Source organism: Pelophylax lessonae (assembly GCF_965119305.1).
Source record: "Pelophylax lessonae genome assembly, chromosome: 2".
Taxonomy (NCBI): Eukaryota; Metazoa; Chordata; class Amphibia; order Anura; family Ranidae; genus Pelophylax; species Pelophylax lessonae.
Window position 1 is genome coordinate 97,094,101 of NC_138769.1, and position 18,757 is coordinate 97,112,857.

Below are 18,757 nucleotides of genomic sequence, written 5' to 3' on the forward strand. Positions count from 1 at the left end.
TTTCACTGACAATGAGTCTATGGTCTGAGTCCATTGCGGCCATTGGAAGTACTGGCGGAGTTGCCAGTTGTAGCATGGCCATTTCTCTGACAGTGCCCCCCCCCCCAAGGGGCAGCCTCCGGATGCCCAACCGGGCCAAGCTTCCTGGGAATCTCCTGTGGAATTCCTGTACCAGCCTGGGGGCATGCAGGTTACTAGCGGGTTCCCAAGAAGAGTCCTTTTATAGGCCAGTGAATTAGTCTATGGCCTGAGTCCATTGCGGCCATGGGAAGTACTGGCAAAAAGGCCCCAAAAATTAGCCCACATGGGTTTACCTGACAGCTAAGAACGTTGTATTCTGTGGCTGGAGGTACATAAGTCATTCACAGGATACAGAAGTAAGTGTCAGCCAGTATAGGCCCCAAAAATTAGCCCACATGGGTTTACCTGGCAGCTAAGAACGTTGTATTCTGTGGCTGAAGGTACATTAGGCATTCACAGGATACAGAAGTAAGTGTCGGCCATAAAAGGCCCCAAAAATTAGCCCACATGGGTTTACCTGACAGCTAAGAACATTGTATTCTCTGGCTGAAGGTACATTAGGCATTCACAGGATACAGAAGTAAGTGTCTGCCATAAAAGGCCCCAAAAATAAGCCCACATGGGTTTACCTGATAGCTAAGAACGTTGTATTCTTTGGCTGGAGGTACATTAGGCATTCACAGGATACAGAAGTAAGTGTCGGCAAGTATAGGCCCCAAAAATTAGCCCACATTGTCATGGACTTGCAATAGTGTTTGGCAGCTTACCTGTTCCTTCATGTCTGTATTAGAGGCCAGACTTCACTTCTGGTTCCTTTTTATCATCTCTCTTTCCTGTTCCTGCCCCACCCCAGGTCATCACAGGAAGTCTATATTAACCAGTGCACTGCAGGTCTGCTTTGCTGTTCAACAGTGCTTGTTAGTTGTTTCCTGTCTGCCGTGTGCTTGATCTACCTTTCTGTGTACCGACTTTGGCTTGTCTCTGACTATTCCTTTTTGCCTGTTACCTTGACCTTTGGCCTGTCCCTTGGTTACTCCCGTCTGCCTGTTACCCCGACCTCGGCTTACCCATCACCATTCCGTGTGTCCTGAGTAGCTGCTTCCCTTCTCTCCCTATGGAGCGTGACCCGGGGGACCCCAGGGGCCACGACCTGGGCCCAGCTGCAGCCAAGTCCATCCTCACCACTAGAGGCTCTGGTGAACACCTGCTGGGTCTTAGACTCCGCGCCCTGGGGAATCTTGGGCTCACATTCCGGTCCATCCGCAGCAGTCTGCTATCGGGTTCACTACCTTGCGCTGCACCCCTGCCTCCTACAGGGTGCAGTTGTCACCTGGCCACAGGTGACCTGACACTTTGAACAGCCATGAACCCGGCCGACGTGCCGCACCCTTCAGACGATCCATTACAGGGCTTATGCCTCTATTGTGGAGGCAAGGGCCACTTTCGTGACTCCTGCTCACTTCGCCCGGGAAAGGCTTAGGTTATACATTTAGAACGTGGAATATTGAACCCAGAATCATCGCCTTCCCATCTTCTTCTTCCGGTGTCCCTTCATGTAAGCACTTCTCCCCAATCGACCCTTGCATATCTGGATTCCGGGGCTGCCGGCAACTTTATGGACTGGAGAACTGCTTCTTCTATGAAGCTTGCCCTTTCACCCCTTTCTACGCCGTTGGTAGTCTCGGCTATTGATGGCACTGTTCTTCCAGGGGGCCCTATTCGCTTCCAGACACTACCTATTAGGATGTCAGTAGGGATTCTCCACCAGGAGTGGATATCCTTTCTCATCCTACCCAAAGCCTCTACTCCCATTGTATTGGGCCTTCCTTGGCTAAAGCTCCACTCTCCCCATGTGAACTGGGTCTCTGGGCAGATCCTGGCTTGGGGCCCCTCATGTCTCTCGTCATGCTTTTCCAAGATGACCCCAAAGGAAACACTTCCGGTTGCTACCACATCGGTATCTTCTGACCTTCCCGCTGCGTACAGCGATTACCGGGATGTGTTTTGTAAGAAATCAGAGGTGATTCTTCCCCACAGGTCCTTTGACACTTTGGACAAGGAGTCCACTCCTGAACCTGAGCCGATCGTCCCAACTTCTTGCATTGTTGCCCATTCTACCACCCTGGACTCAAAAATTCCTCCTGGTAAGACCTTTGTCCCCACTGAGCTAAGAGCGAAGATTCTCCGTTGGGGACATGATTCCAAGGTGGCGGGCCACGCGGGTTTTCTCCGGTCCTTCTTGCTCATCAGCCATCACTACTGGTGGCCTAATCTCTGCTCGGAGGTCAAAGACTATGTCAAGGCTTGTCATGTCTGTGCTTAGTCTAAATCCTCCACACAAGCTCCTGCTGGTCTCCTCATGCCTTTGCCCATTCCTAAGGAATACGAGGTCAGTCAAGTCCTGGATTCCCGACTCTGTAGAGGCGTTCTTCGGTACCTTGTTCATTGGAAAGGCTTTGGTCCTGAGGAGAGGTCTTGGGTTCCTGCATCGGAGGTCTTTGCACCTCGTCTGTTAAAAAGGTTTCATCTGAAGTGTCCCTCTAAACCCTGGCCCAGGAGGGGTAGGGGGAGGCCTCGTAAGAGGGGGTGTACTGTCATGGACTTGCAATAGTGTTTGGCAGCTTACCTGTTCCTTCATGTCTGTATTGAAGGCCAGACTTCACTTCTGGTTCCTTTTTATCATCTCTCCTTCCTGTTCCTGCCCCACCCCAGGTCATCACAGGAAGTCTATATTAACCAGTTCACTGCAGGTCTGCTTTGCTGTTCAACAGTGCTTGTTAGTTGTTTCCTGTCTGCCGTGTGCTTGATCTTCCTTTCTGTGTACCGACTTTAGCTTGTCTCTGACTATTCCTGTTTGCCTGTTACCCTAACCTTTGGCCCGTCCCTTGGTTATCCTCGTCTGCCTGTTACCCCGACCTCGGCTTACCCATCACCATTCCGTGTGTCCTGAGTGGCTGCTTCCCTTCTCTCCCTACGGAGCGTGACCCGGGGGACCCCAGGGGCCGCAACCTGGGCCCAGCTGCAGCCAAGTCCATCCTCACCACTAGAGGCTCTGGTGAACACCTGCGGGGTCTTAGACTTCGTGCCCTGGGGAATCTTGGGCTCATGTTCCGGTCCATCCGCAGCAGTCTGCTATCGGGTTCACTAACTTGCGCTGCACCCCTGCCTCCTACAGGGTGCAGTTGTCACCTGGCCACAGGTGACCTGACACACATGGGTTTACCTGACAGCTAAGAACATTGTATTCTGTGGTTGAAGGTACATTAGGCATTTACAGGATACAGAAGTAAGTGTTGGCCATAAAAGGCCTCAAAAATTAGCCCACATGGGTTTACCTGACAGCTAAGAACGTTGTATTCTGTGGCTGAAAGTACATTAGGCATTCACAGGATACAGAAGTAAGTGTCGGCCATAAAAGGCCCCAAAAATTAGCCCACGTGGGTTTACCTGACAGCTAAGAACGTTGTATTCTGTGGCTGGAGGTACATTAGGCATTCACAGGATACAGAAGTAAGTGTCAGCCAGTATAGGCCCCAAAAATTAGCCCGTAGGGGTTTACCTGACAGCTAAGAACGTTGTGTTCTGTGGCTGAAGGTACATTAGGCATTCACAGGATAAATAGGTAAGTGTCGGCCAGTATAGGCCCCAAAAATTAGGCATTCAATGGACATGAAATGCCTTTTCTGCCGCTGTATTTACCGAAAACAAGGACCATGAATTGTTGTGGGTGGATGGCGGTCTGGTGGATATTTGTGGCCTGTCATGAGGAATTGTAATCAAACATGGTCTACTGGTCACATGTGTTGAATTCCTCAGAGATGCATGCCTCATTCATTTTTATAAATGTGAGGTAGTCAACACTGTCATGAGCTAGGCGAGTGCGCTTATCGGTCACGATCCCCCCTGCTGCGCTGAACGTCCTTTCGGACAGGACACTGGATGGGGGGCAAGCCAACAGTTCCATTGCAAATTGTGCAAGCTCTGGCCGGAGGTCAAGCCTGCCCACCCAGTAGTCCAGGGGTTCATCACTCCTCAGAGTGTCCACATCGGCCGTTAACCCGATGTAGTCAAACACCTGTCGGTCTAGGCGTTCCCTGATGCTGGACAGTACAGTTGTCGATGGGTCGGCTGAAAGAAGGATCTCATATATGAAGTGACCAACACATCTTCAAACCGCCCTCTTCTTGCAGGCGCTGTTGGATTGCTACCCACAACTGTCTCTCTGTGACTGGAAATTCCTCTGCCAGCGCACGCAAAAGCAGAATGCAGCATTTCTCGCAGCAAGGAAGTGGTGCATTCTGAACACCCTCTGTGATGGTGGTAACATTTCCGCCATTTTTTGTTTGTACCGGGGGTCTAAGTACTTTGCCACCCAGTACTGGTCCTTGCCCTTTATGCTTTTTATACGGGGGTCCCCCTTAAAACACTGGAGCATGAAGGCCCCCATTCGCACTAAACTGGACGCGGTGTAGTGGCCTGGCTCCAGCTCATCATCCAGGATAATCTCATCCTCGTTCTCCTCCCCCCATCCACGGACAACACCAGGGATCCCAGACAGGTTTAAAGCATACTCTTCTTGCTCCTCCTCATCCGCCCTGGCACCATCCTCCTCTGACTCCTCTTCAGACTCCTGTTGTTGACTTGCCTCAGATGGAGAAATCATCCAACATTGCAACTTCCTCATCTTCCTGCTCCTGCTCCTCGACGGCTTGATCAATGACACGACGCAATGCACGCTCCAGAAAGAAGGCGTAAGGTACGATGTCACTGATGGCGCCCCGGCCGTGACTGACCAGTTTGGTGATCTCATCAAATGGTCGCAGAAATCTGCATGCGTTGCGCAGGAGCAGCCACTGGCAAGGTGAAAAAAACCCAAGCTCCCCCCAGAACCTTTCCTGCCACAGATTTCATACAGGTAGTCGTTAGGCTGCTCCAGAAGAAACGTGCAGTTATCAATCATATGCAACGTTGAGTTCCATCGCGTCGGGCAGTCACAAATAAGACGCCTGACGGGCAGGTTGTGTCGCCGCTGAATGTCAGCAAGGCGAGCCATGGCTGTGTAAGATCTTCTGAAATGGCCCGAGATTTTCCTGGCCTGCCGCAAGACGTCCTGGACCCCGGGGTATTTGGCAAGGAATCGCTGCACGACCAAGTTCAGGACATGTGCCATGCATGGCACGTGTGTTATTTTGCCCTGTTTCAGCGTGCTCAGCAGATTGGCACCGTTTTCGCACACCACTTTACCAACTGTCAAATTGTGCAGTGTCAGCCACTGATCTGCCTGTGAACGCAAAACTTAAAGGAGTGACGGACCAGTGTGGCTCTTGGCTTCCAGGCACAACAGACACAGCACAGCATGGCAACATCTCACCTGGCATGTGGAATAGGTTCTGGGGATCTTGGGCAGCGCAGCGGAAGAGACGGTAGCAGGGGAAAAGGAGGAGTCAGCCGAGGAGGAGAGGGAGGACGGAGTAGGAGGAGGAAAAGAAGAGGCAGGCCTGCATGCAATCCGTGGCGGTAAAACAAAATCTACACGGGAGCCACGGTTTACATGCTTGACGACCATCAGAAGTTTCACCCAGTGGGCAGTAAAAGTGATATACCTTCCCTGCCTGTGTTTGCTAGACCATGTGTCTGTGGTTAGATGTATCTTGGCACCGACACTGTGTGCCAGAGATACATTCACTTGCCGCTGAACATGACCATACAGCTCTGAAATGCCCTTCTGGGAGAAATATTTCCTGCCTGGGACCTTCCATTGTGATGTTCCAATGGCCACAAATTTCCGAAAGGCCTCTGAGTCCTCCAGTTGATATGGACAAGCCAGCAGTCAAACGTTGGGCAAGAGGGTTATCCGGCGTCATCATTTTTTTCCGCTCCAACATTTGGGCCACGGAAGCCTGCCTTTTTCCAGAACAACGTGAGGATGGCATGATGGAAGGTGGAGTGGAGGACAATTGTGAGGAGAGAGGAGAAGGAGAAGAGGCTGGACGGTGAGAGCCTGGAGTGTGGCTTTGTGGGTTCTGACAGCATTGCTGGAGTTCAGGTGCCTTCTTAAGGCGGTTGTCCCTAGATGAGTGTTGGGCTTACCGCAACTTATGCATTGACTGCAAAGGCTGCAGATGGCAACACTGTTGTCAGCAGCTGACACATTAAAAAAGCCCGCCATGTGCCGGCGTCCTGGGAGCGCCAGATGGGACTGTACATGGTTGATGGCTCGCTCCTGATACATTTGCAGTCTGCTTTGTCCCTCCTGTGCAATGCAAGTTCCGCCTGCTTCTCCTCCCTATCTGCTGGTCCGTCTCTCCCTCTGAACTCCCCTCCTCTTCCTCTCTTGTGGCCACCCATGTGACGTCCATAGACACGTCATCATCCACGTCACCTTCCCCACCACTAACATTCGAGATCTCGGAGTAGGCAGCAACAGCGGGGACCAACCTCCTTGGGCTGATCTGGGTACTGTTGTCAGACTGCTGAGTGGTGGCTGTTGCTACCTCCTCTTCCTGATCCGATGTTAACAATGGCTGCGCATTGCAAATGTCTTGTGATGGATCAGAAAATAATTCCAGTGTCTCAAGTGGAGGTTATATGGTGGTGGTGTTGGTGGTGGTGTCTTTGGGGGTGCACACAGCAGAGTGTGAAGAGGGTGCACATAGAAAGGATTAGGAAGGTGCAGAAGAGGAAGGCTGAGTGAGCCACTTAACCAAGTCTGGTGCGTCCTTTGATGTAATCGAATGCACCTTCTGAAACGTCACACTTTGGCTCCGACCTACTGCTCCTGCCCTACCACTACCACCCCTGCGTAAGCGCCTGCCTCTTCCTGTCTTTTTTTAAATTACCCTGTGACAAAAGTCTCTAGAGAAGCGCAGTATATGTGGAAGAAGGTATATAACACCCTGCTTCAATCTGTGGTATTGGGGGGCCACTGGTTTATCACACCAGTTCTACAAATAATTGGCCAGTAACTGTTTTCACTGTGTGTAGCACAGTTAACGCAGCAAAATAGGCCACATTTTTGCAGGACTAAAATACACTCTTATAAAAGTATACTGTTAAATAACACCCCACTTCAATATGTGGTATTGGGGGGGCACTGGTCTATCACACCAGTTGTACAAAAAATAGGCCAGTGAGTTTGGAACTGTGTGTAGCAGAGTTAACGCAGCAAAAGACGCAATATTGTTGCAGGACACAAATACACTTAGACAAGTATACTCAGATAACACCCCACTTCAATATGTGGTATTGGGGGGCCACTGGTTTATCACACCAGTTCTACAAATAATTGGCTAGTAACTGTTGTCACTGTGTGTAGCACAGTTAACGCAGCAAAAGAGGTCAAATTTTTGCAGACCTAAAATACACTCTTATAAAAGTATACTGTTAAATAACACCCCACTTCAATATGTGTTATTGGGGGGCCACTGGTCTATCACACCTGTTGTACAAAAAATTGGCCAGTACATTTGGCACTGTGTGTAGCAGAGTTAAAACAGCAAAAGAGGCAATATTGTTGCAGAACACAAATACACTTATAAAAGGATACTCTGATAACACCCAAATTCAATATGTGTTATTGGGGGGCCACTGGTCTATCACACCAGTTGTACAAAAAATTGGCCAGTGAGTTTGGCACTGTGTGTAGCACAGTTAACGCAGCAATAGAGGCAATATTGTTGCAGAAAAGTATACTCTGATAACACCCCACTTCAATATGTTGTATTGGGGGGCCACTGGTTTATCACACCAGTTGTACAAAAAATTGGCCAGTACATTTGGCACTGTGTGTAGCAGAGTTAATGCAGCAAAAGAGGCAATATTTTTGCAGGACACAAATACACTATATATACTATATCTAAAAATATACTGAGATAACACCCCACTTTAATATGTGGTATTGGGGGGCCACTGGTCTATCATACCAGTTATAATACTTTAAAAGTGCTTTTGTCCCTGTTTGTATTATTGCTGCAGAAACGCTCAACACACCAGTCACAATGCTGCACAGTGCACAAAACAAATCCACTATAATATGCTTTCTATATTAGAAAGTATATTATAAGGGGACTACACCCCTATATAGTGCACTGCACACCTATAACAAATACCAGTCCTTTAAATGACTTTTGTGGACCTTAACAGAGCGATTTGTGTCACTGACAGTCTGTCCCTGCTGCACACAGCCAACCTCTCCCTACACTGACAAAAGAGACAGTACACCTATACCAAATACCAGCCCTTAAAAGGACTTTTGTGGACCATAACAGAGCGATCGGTGTCACTGACAGTCTGTCCCTGCTGCACACAGCCAACCTCTTCCTACACTGACAAAAAGCAGAATGTGAAATGGCTGCCAGATCAGGTCTATTTATAAGGTAGGGGGTATGTCCATGTGCTGAAATGTTTCAATTGACTGTCCCGTTCCACCTGATGGCTGTGTCATGGGTCAAAGTTCTCCCCAATGTAAATTAATATCGCGGATCGAGTGGACAGATTACTGGGTGGGGCTGGGGAAGACCCAGCTGTCATGGTACACGTGGGTACCAATGACATAGGCAGAGGAAGATGGAGAGTCCTAAAGGATTTCAGGGACTTAGGCGCTAAGTTGAGGAGTAGGACCTCCGAGATAGTATTTTCAGAAATACTACCTGTACCTCGAGCCACACCAGAGAGGCAGTGGGAGATTAGGGAAGTTAACAAGTGGCTGAGGAGCTGGTGTAGTAAGGAGGGTTTTGGGTTCCTGGAGAACTGGGCCGACTTCTCAGTTGGCCACCGGCTCTTTGGTAGGGACGGATTGCACCTAAATGGGGAGGGTGCAGCCGTAATGGGTGAGAGGATGGCCACAAAGTTAGAGGGGCTTTTAAACTAGGTGATGGGGGGGAGGGTACAGATGTAGAATTAGCCAGTGGAAAGCAAGATTCAGAGGGCAGAAACGGGGGCATTAGCGGTAGGGTGTTCGGAGCTCCTAAACCCAGGGTGGGTATGAGGAAAAATCACAAGAGCAGCCTAAAAATATCAAATGAGGATATATGTAACCGGTCAAAATTACGAGGCTTGTATACCAATGCCAGAAGCCTGGCTAACAAGAAGGGAGAGCTGGAGCTACTGATGTTTGAGGAGGACTTAGATTTTGTGGGGATAACAGAGACTTGGTTTGACAGCTCTCATGACTGGATGGCGACCATTCAGGAGTATTCCCTTTATCGCAGAGATAGAGAAGGGAAAAAAGGAGGAGGGATATGTCTGTATATTAAGAACAGTGTACAGGTAAATATGAGGGATGATATTAATAATGGAGCTATGGACGAGGCAGAATCCCTATGGGTAGAACTTCAAAGGGAAGGCACTGTGGGGAAGGTAATATTGGGCGTATGCTATAGGCCCCCCAACCAGAGGGAGGAGGGGGAGGCGGACCTCCTTTTACAGATAGGACTGGCAGCAAGGATGGGAAATGTCATTATAATGGGGGACTTTAATTATCCAGATATAGACTGGGCAGAAGGAACCGCCCATTCAGCCAAGGCTCGGCAGTTCCTAAATGTTTTGCAGGACAATTTCATGGGTCAGATGGTGAACGCACCGACAAGAAACAATGCGGTACTTGACCTACTGATTACCAACAATACAGACCTGCTCACGGATATAGAAATACGGGACAACTTAGGAAACAGTGACCATAGGTCAATTAGTTTCAGTATTAATTATAGTAATAGGAAACACAAGGGCAATATAAGAACACTGAATTTCAAAAGAGCCAATTTCCCAAAACTGCGCTCTCTGCTAGAAAATATCAAATGGGATAGAACCCTGGGAACAAAGAACACGGAGGAAAAATGGGAGTGCTTCAAGAGCATACTAAACAAAGGGATTGGCCAGTGCATTCCAAAGTAAATTTAAAAGAGCAAAACTAAACCCTGGGTGGCTAAACTCCAATATAAAAATGCATATTAATGCTAAAGGAAAGTCCTTCAAAAAATAAAAAATACAAGGCTGAGGGGTCATTGGCAGCATTCAAGCATTACAAAGAGTGTAATAAGAAATGTAAAGACGAAATCAGGGCGAGGGTTCTTAAGGAGCTCAGCCAGGTGATTGTCAGACCATTATTCTTGATCTTTAACCACTTACCGCATACTAACGTAGGTCTACGTCAGTAAACTTTGCGGTAGTGTACCGGGATGATGCCTCTAGCTAGAGGCACCATCCCGGTACCGTGGTTTAGAGCCGACGGTTGGCTTTCCGTCGGTACCGACCGATGCGGCTCGGGAGCCGCTCGATCGGTACCCGGGGGGGCGGGAGGGGACGTCCCCCCCCCTCCCGCCGCCTTCCGTGGCTTTGCCCGGGGCTCCCGTTCCACCGGGAGCCCCGAGCACCCAGCCGGCACGTCCGCCGGCTGGATGGAGTCCCGATGAATGCCGGAAACGGCATCGATCGGGTCTCCGATGACGTAACCCGGAGGCGGCGTCCATGACGTCACTTCCGGGTTACTGTGCTGCAAAAGGCGGCAAATTTGAAAAACGGCTGTATGCAAAAATGCCGTTTTCGGCGTTTTGCATACAGGGAAGTGTAGTGGAGGGGTCTAGGGTCTTTTAGACCCTCGATCCCTCCATAAAGTGTACCTGTCACTACATATTGGTGTCACAAGGGATGTTTACATTGCTTGTGACAGCAATAAAAGTGATCAGATTTTTTTTTTTTTTTTAAAACTTTAATAAAGTTAAAAAAATAAATAAAATAAATGGGAAAATAAAAAAAAAAAAAAATTTAGCCGCCCCCGTCACCGTTAGCTCGCGCACAAAAAAAAACGTATACGGAAGTCGAGCCGCAAATGAAATCGCTGTTCAAACCACACATGTGAGGTATCGCCGCGATCGCCAGAGCGTGAGCAATAATTTAAAAAAAAGAGCTACACTCTAACTCTAAACTGGTAACCGTTACATAAATTTAAAGCGTCGCAGATTGAGATCTCTTTTGACCGTAGTTTGTCGCGATCCCACGGGGGGGCGCAATTTTAAACCGTAACATGTTGGGTATCTATTTACTCGGCGTGACATGTTCTTTCACAATATACAAAAAAAATGGGCTAACTTTACTGTTTAGTATTTTTTAAAATTAGTGAAATGTGATTTTTCAAAAATTTTCCAAAAAAATGGCGCTTTAAAGACCGCTGCGCAAATACCGCGTGATAAAAAATATTACAATGACCGACATTTTATTCTCCAGAGTCTTTGCTAAAAAAATATATATAATGTTTGGGGGTTCTAAGTAGTTTTCTAGGAAAAAATACTGATTTAAACTTGTAAACAAAAAGTGTCCGAAATAGGGCTGGGGCTTAAGTGGTTAAGGATAGTTTACAGACGGGTATGGTGCCAGCTGATTGGAAAAAAGCCAACGTGGTACCAATATTTAAAAAGGGGCTGAGATATATCCCGGGTAACTATAGGCCGGTCAGCCTAACATCAGTAGTCTGCAAGATTTTTAAGGGGATGTTAAGGGACCACATACAATTTTTTTGTAATGAAAACGGTATTATTAGTAGTAATCAGCATGGATTCATGAAAAATCGTTCTTGCCAGACCAATCTACTTACCTTCTACGATGAAGTGAGCTGCCACCTAGATAAAGGTAAGCCTGTGGATGTGGTGTATCTGGACTTTGCAAAGGCCTTTGACACCGTTCCCCACAAACGCTTACTGTTCAAACTAAGGAAGGTAGGTATGAACCATAAGGTGAGTACCTGGATAGAGAACTGGCTCCAGGGGAGGGTGCAAAGGGTGGTGATTGATGGGGAGTACTCAGATTGGGCGGGTGTGAAAAGCGGGGTCCCCGAGGGTTCTGTCCTGGGGCCAATCCTGTTTAATTTATTCATAAATGATCTAGAGGAGGGATATCAAGTAAAATCTCGGTATTTGCAGATGATACTAAACTAAGCATGCCAATATCTTCTGGGCAGGATGTGGAAACCTTAAAAGCGGACCTGAACAAAATAATGGGGTGGGCAACTACATGGCAGATGAGGTTTAATGTTGAAAAATGTAAAGTAATGCACTTGGGTGCTAGAAACCAGAAAGCAAGCTACTCATTAGGGGAGGAACCTCTGGGTGAGTCTAGGATGGAAAAGGACCTGGGGGTACTGGTAGACAACAGGCTTGGCAGTGGCACGCAATGCCAAGCCGCTGCAAGCAAAGCCAACAGAATACTGGGATGTATAAAAAAGGGGATTCACTCCAGAAATAAAGAGATTATTCTCCCAATCTACAAGACTCTGGTCCGGCCACATCTGGAGTATGCTGTCCAGTTCTGGGCACCGGTCCTCAGGAAGGATGTGCTGGAACTGGAGAAAGTCCAGAGAAGGGCAACAAAAAAAATTTGGGGAATGGAGGACATCAGCTATGAGGAAAGACTACAAGCACTGAACCATTCTCTCTGGAGAAGAGACGATTGAGGGGGGATATGATATTAATGTACAAATACTGTACTGGCAACCCTAGCATATGGAAAAACCTATTCAGAGAAAGGGAATACAATAAGACACGTGGCCACTCACTAAAACTAGAGGAAAGGCGGTTTAAACTTAAAATACGCAGGGGGTTCTTCACTGTAAGAGCAGTAAGGATGTGGAATTCTCTTCCGCAAGCAGTCGTATCAGCAGGGAGCATTGATAGTTTCAAAAAACTATTAGATGGGCACCTTAAAGACCACAACATACAGGGGTATACAATGTACGGTTAAAGCGGTTGTAAACCCTAAAATAAAAAAAATAAAAAAATAAAAACCTGCAAGACAAAGGCATAATGAGCTAGTATGCATCGCATACTAGCCCATTATGTGTAACTTACCTCCGAACGAAGCCCCGACACGGACCCCCGGACATCGCTGCAGGCGCTGCCATGATCCCTCGCCGTCTCTTCCGGGTTCGGCGGCTCCGGCGCGGTGATTGGCCGGAAGAGACGGCTCCGGCGCGATGATTGGCCGGAGCCGCAATGACGTCACTCCCGCGCATGCGCGCGGGAGTGATTTTCCGGCAAACTCCGGCAAATAAATTGAAGGTCTCCCCGGACCTTCAGAGCGCATGCGCCGCTCGCGCAAGCGGCTGCATGCACTGTAAATATCTCCTAAACCATGCCGGTTTAGGAGATATTATTTGTACCTACAGGTAAGCCTTATTATAGGCTTACCTGTAGGTAAAAGTGTCAAAAAGCGGGATACTACCGCTTTAACAGCAAACACACACATCATAGGTTGAACTGGATGGACTGATGTCTTTTTTCAACCTCAATAACTATGTAACTATGTAATATGGCCGCCGCGAACAACGCCATATGTTCGCAAAATCGGCGGGCTGCGAACAAGCAAAGTTCGCCGCAAACCGACCGCCGGGTGAACCGCAAGGCCATCCATAGTCTGAGGGAACGTGAGACCGTAGAGTTCCGGTTTGGTGGAACGCAGGAGCGGAGTGGCGTCCCATCCACCAGACCCTAAGCATTGTAACATTGGAATGAAGGCGTTTTCCTATTTCGTCTTGGAGTAAGTGCAATTTTTATTAATAAATCCCGAGTATTAGACATACTACACCATTGGAGTCTCCTTTCTATTTCTCTACATACGGTACCATTGATCCCGGAGTCTCTAGCGGAGGTTGATCTTTGATCATTAATGAGGATATCGCAAGGATAGCCTGGAGATCCATGTGGAGATCAAATGCTGTATGAGACCCCCTATAACCAAGGGGTCAACTAGCTTTGGTAAGGAGTACCTATTCTGAGCACTGGGTGGATTTATTGGTGGAGGTCCCTCACATCAAGTTGAAGTACATTCGGTTCTGCTGAGAGATCCTTTTGCACTGAGCACCTTTTAAGGACTAACACATTTATTCACCTATTTAAGGAGATTTATTTATCACTTATTTGGAGTATTATGCACACAAGCACTTTCTTGTGTCTCTAAGTGTTGAGCGCAGTATTTTTATCCGTTTCACATCCATAGTCTCCACCAGCTTTGTACATCTAGAGAATGACAATTTTGCCCATTCTTCTTTGCAAAATAGCTCAAGCTCTGTCAGATTGGATGGAGAGAGTCTGTGAACAGCAATTTTCAAGTCTTAACACAGATTCTCAACTGGATTTAGGTCTGGACTTTGACTGGGCTAACACATGAATATGCTTTGATCTAAACCATTCCATTGCACCTCTGGCTATATGATTAGGGTCGTTGTCCTGCTGGAAGGTGAACCTCCGCCCCAGTCTCAAGTGTTTTGCAGACTCTAACAGGTTTTCTCCTAAGATTGCCCTGTATTTGTCTCCATCCGTCTTCCCATAAACTCTTACCAGCTTCCCTGTCCCTGCTGAATAAAATCATTCCCACAACATGATGCTGCCACCACCATGCTTCATGGTGGGGATGGTGTGTTCAGGGTGATGTGCAGTGTTAGTTTTTTGCCATACAGCGTTTTTCTTTTATGCCAAAAAAGTTCAATTTTGGTCTCATCTAACCAGAGCACCTTCTTCCAAATGTTTGCTGTGTCCCCCACATGGCTTCTCGCAAACTGCAAATGGGACTTCTTATGGCTTTCTTTCAACAATGGCTTTCTTCTTGCTACTCTTCGTTTTTGGCTCCATTGTAATGAATGGGTCACTGATTGATTGTGTTGGTCTTTTCAGAGTTTCCTAAGCTGAGTTATTGATTACTATCACCTGTCTCTGAAAGAGATTTCCAGAGCGTAGGGCAGGAAGATTCAAGTGATCAGATAAATATTGATCATGCCCAAGCCAATCCCTGGAAGGAGGCAATCAGAAGGTGGCTGGATAGGTGATAAATATGCAGGTGGTCTGAGCAGAGTGTTTTTTCCTCTTTAGTGAGGGTTCCAGATCTCCTGGGGCTGCTGCCCTTAGAGGCAGCTTTACTGAGACAAGAAATTGTAGTCTGGGCCTCAGCAGCTGCTAGGCTGAGCACCTGGAAAAGACTGCCAATTGATATTTACTGGAGGGCACTGTCCTGAAGTGCTGGTCTGGAGAAGGATCTTGTTATCTCCCTCACTGAGTATCTACCTGTGGAGGCTGGCTGGCAGACAGCTTCTGGGACACTGTGAGTAAAGACTTTGCTGGGGACTATTGCCAAAGGTTGCGACATGGACTGCTGCTGCAGGGTCCTAGATATACTGGCTATTCCCTGTTACCTTCAGGAAAAGCTGCTTTAGAAGGTTTGTGAGAAGTTTTTCCTCCCATTAATGATGTTGATTGTTTTGGAGTACCTTGTGACCCTAAACCCCTCTCCTGTTAAAGTTCTTCAGCAATAAATACTAAAAGACAACTCTTTGACTGGGCCTGAATTGTCAGTGTGCATGGGACTGTGCTTGTATGATTGGCAGCCTCTGTTCTACTTAGTAGAACCTGTCTATTCTCAGCAGGACCTGCCAAGACTGCAGGTAAAAGGTCTTTATTTACGTAAAGATGTGTCTATAACAAGTGTAACTATGGTGTATCATAGGAATCTGAATACTGGGAGTGCCAGCCTTTGAACCCAACCTTGAGCTCATGCAGAATCAGTGTATCAGATTAACCCTGGGGGTTAAAGTGGAAGTTCAGTCAAAAGCTAAACCTACTCCCACTCTCATTCTAAGCATATTGTATCTAACCCTGTTGGTGATCTCTCCTTAGCTGGAGAGATCACGTGACCGGACCAGAGCAACTTTAGAATAGGTAAGTATACACATTTTTTCTTTGAAGGATTTAATACAATAAGTTAGAATGGAGGTAGGAGTAGCTTTAGCTATAATTAGCTTTTGACTGGACTTCTACTTTAAGCATACCGAGGGTGGATTACACATACAGCCTTCTGGCTTGGGATAGCTGTATACAAGCATTAGAAGCTAGTTGGAAACGCGAGCAGGTCACTATGTCAGCATCCCTGATGTGGTGAGGGACTGGTGTGTTCATTGTCCCCACTTCGAGGTAAGGTCTCCATACTGGAGCCTGCTGTGGCATACGGTTCGTCTAAACCTGGCTCGGAGGTCACAGGAAGAAAGCCTGATACATGTGAACAAAAGGTGGCATCAAGGGGAAACACAATGAGCTGGTGAAGAGCTGACCATGATCTGCATTCCAGTCTTTAATGCTATGTACTACAGTGCCTTGCGAAAGTATTCGGCCCCCTTGAACTTTTCGACCTTTTGCCACATTTCAGGCTTCAAACATAAAAATATAAAACCGTAATTTTTTGTGAAGGATCAACAACAAGTGGAACACAATCATGAAGTGGAACGAAATTTATTGGATATTTCATACTTTTTTAACAAATAAAAAACTGAAAAATTGAGCGTGCAAAATTATTCAGCCCCCTTAAGTTAATACTTTGTAGCGCCGCCTTTTGCTGCGATTACAGCTGTAAGTCACTTGGGGTATGTCTCTATCAGTTTTGCACATCGAGAGACTGAAATTTTTGCCCATTCCTCCTTGCAAAACAGCTCGAGCTCAGTGAGGTTGGATGGAGAGCGTTTGTGAACAGCAGTTTTCAGTTCTTTCCACAGATTCTCAATTGGATTCAGGTCTGGACTTTGACTTGGCCATTCTAACACCTGGATTTGTTTATTTTTGAACCATTCCATTGTAGATTTTGCTTTATGTTTTGGATCATTGTCTTTTTGGAAGACAAATCTCCGTCTCAGTCTCAGGTCTTATGCAGACTCCATCAGGTTTTATTCCAGAATGGTCCTGTATTTGGCTCCATCCATCTTCCCATCAATTTTAACCATCTTCCCTGTTCCTGCTGAAGAAAAGCAGGCCCAAACCATGATGCTGCCACCACCATGTTTGACAGTGGGGATGGTGTGTTCAGGGTGATGAGCTGTGTTGCTTTTACGCCAAACATAATGTTTTGCATTGTTGCCAAAAAGTTCGATTTTGGTTTCATCTGACCAGAGCACCTTCTTCCACATGTTTGGTGTGTCTCCCAGGTGGTTTGTGTCAAACTTTAAACGACACTTTTTATGGATATCTTTAAGAAATGGCTTTCTTCTTGCCACTCTTCCATAAAGGCCAGATTTGTGCAGTATACGACTGATTGTTGTCCTATGGACAGAGTCTCCCACCTCAGCTGTAGATCTCTGCAGTTCATCCAGAGTGATCATGGGCCTCTTGGCTGCATCTCTGATCAGTCTTCTCCTTGTATGAGCTGAAAGTTTAGAGGGACGGCCAGGTCTTCGTAGATTTGCAGTGGTCTGATACTCCTTCCATTTCAATATTATCTCTTGCACAGTGCTCCCTGGGATGTTTAAAGCTTGGGAAATCTTTTTGTATCCAAATCCGGCTTTAAACTTCTCCACAACAGTATCTCGGACCTGCCTGGTGTGTTCCTTGTTCTTCATGATGCTCTCTGCGCTTTAAAAGGACCTCTGAGACTATCACAGTGCAGGTGCATTTATACAGAGACTTGATTACACACAGGTGGATTCTATTTATCATCATTAGTCATTTAGGTCAACATTGGATCATTCAAAGATCCTCATTGAACTTCTTGAGAGAGTTTGCTGCACTGAAAGTAAAGGGGCTGAATAATTTTGCACGCCCAATTTTTCAGTTTTTCATTTGTTAAAAAAGTTTGAAATATCCAATAAATTTTGTTCCACTTCATGATGGCGTCCCACTTGTTGTTGATTCTTCACAAAAAATTTAAGTTTTCTATCTTTATGTTTGAAGCTTGATACGTGGCAAAAGGTCGAAAAGTTCAAGGGGGCCGAATACTTTTGAAAGGCACTGTATTATGAGTGACAGAATAAGATACAGTGTCCCTGGATTTTCGACAAAGTTTACGTACAGAGAGTACCATGGTATGGAGTTCCACTTTAATTAAACATATTGGCTTGCTGTTGCATTACCTGCCCCTGGGGGAACGAACGTCTAGACATGTGTGGTTCGTTGCCTTCCGATTCGAAATTTGGATGAATGTTTCATTATTTCGAATTACAATAGTAACACATTTAAAACGAATCCAAAATAACGAAACAAAAATTTTCGGACAAAATTCAAATTTGAAACATTTTCAAATCCAATTGCAATCGTTTTTGAATCAAATTTGAATAGTTTTCAAACTTGAATTTGAACTTCATAAGAGAATAAAATAGAATAGAAAATAAAGAAATAGAACAGAAAAGAATAGAATGGAATAGAATAGAAAATAATAGAATAGAAAATAAAAGAATAGAATATTATAGAGTAAAACAAAACAGAATACAAAATAAAAGAATGCAAAAAATGTCATAGAAAATATTGGGATAGCATAGAAAATAAAAGAATAGAATATAAAATAACCATATTCTGAAATTCAAATAGAATAGAAAAGAATAGAATAGACAAAAGTATAGAATGGAATAGAATAGAAAAGAATAGAATAGAAAAAAATAGAGTAGAATAGAATAAAACAGGAAGATTATAACCTTCTTCTGAATTTTGAATTTCAAATTGAATAAATTAGAATAGAATAGAAAAGAGTAGAATGGAAAATGAAATAATAGAAAAGAATAGAATAGAAAAAACAATAGAATAGAAAAGAGAGAATATAACAATATAACCATCTTCCGAAAATTTAAATTTAGAATAGAATATATTTGAATTTGAATAGAATAGAAAATAATAGAATATAATGAAAAAGGAAAGACTAGAAAAGAAAATACAAGAATAGAATAGAAGAGAAAAAGATAGAACAGTAAAAACAATAGAATAGAATGGGATAAAAAGAATATAAC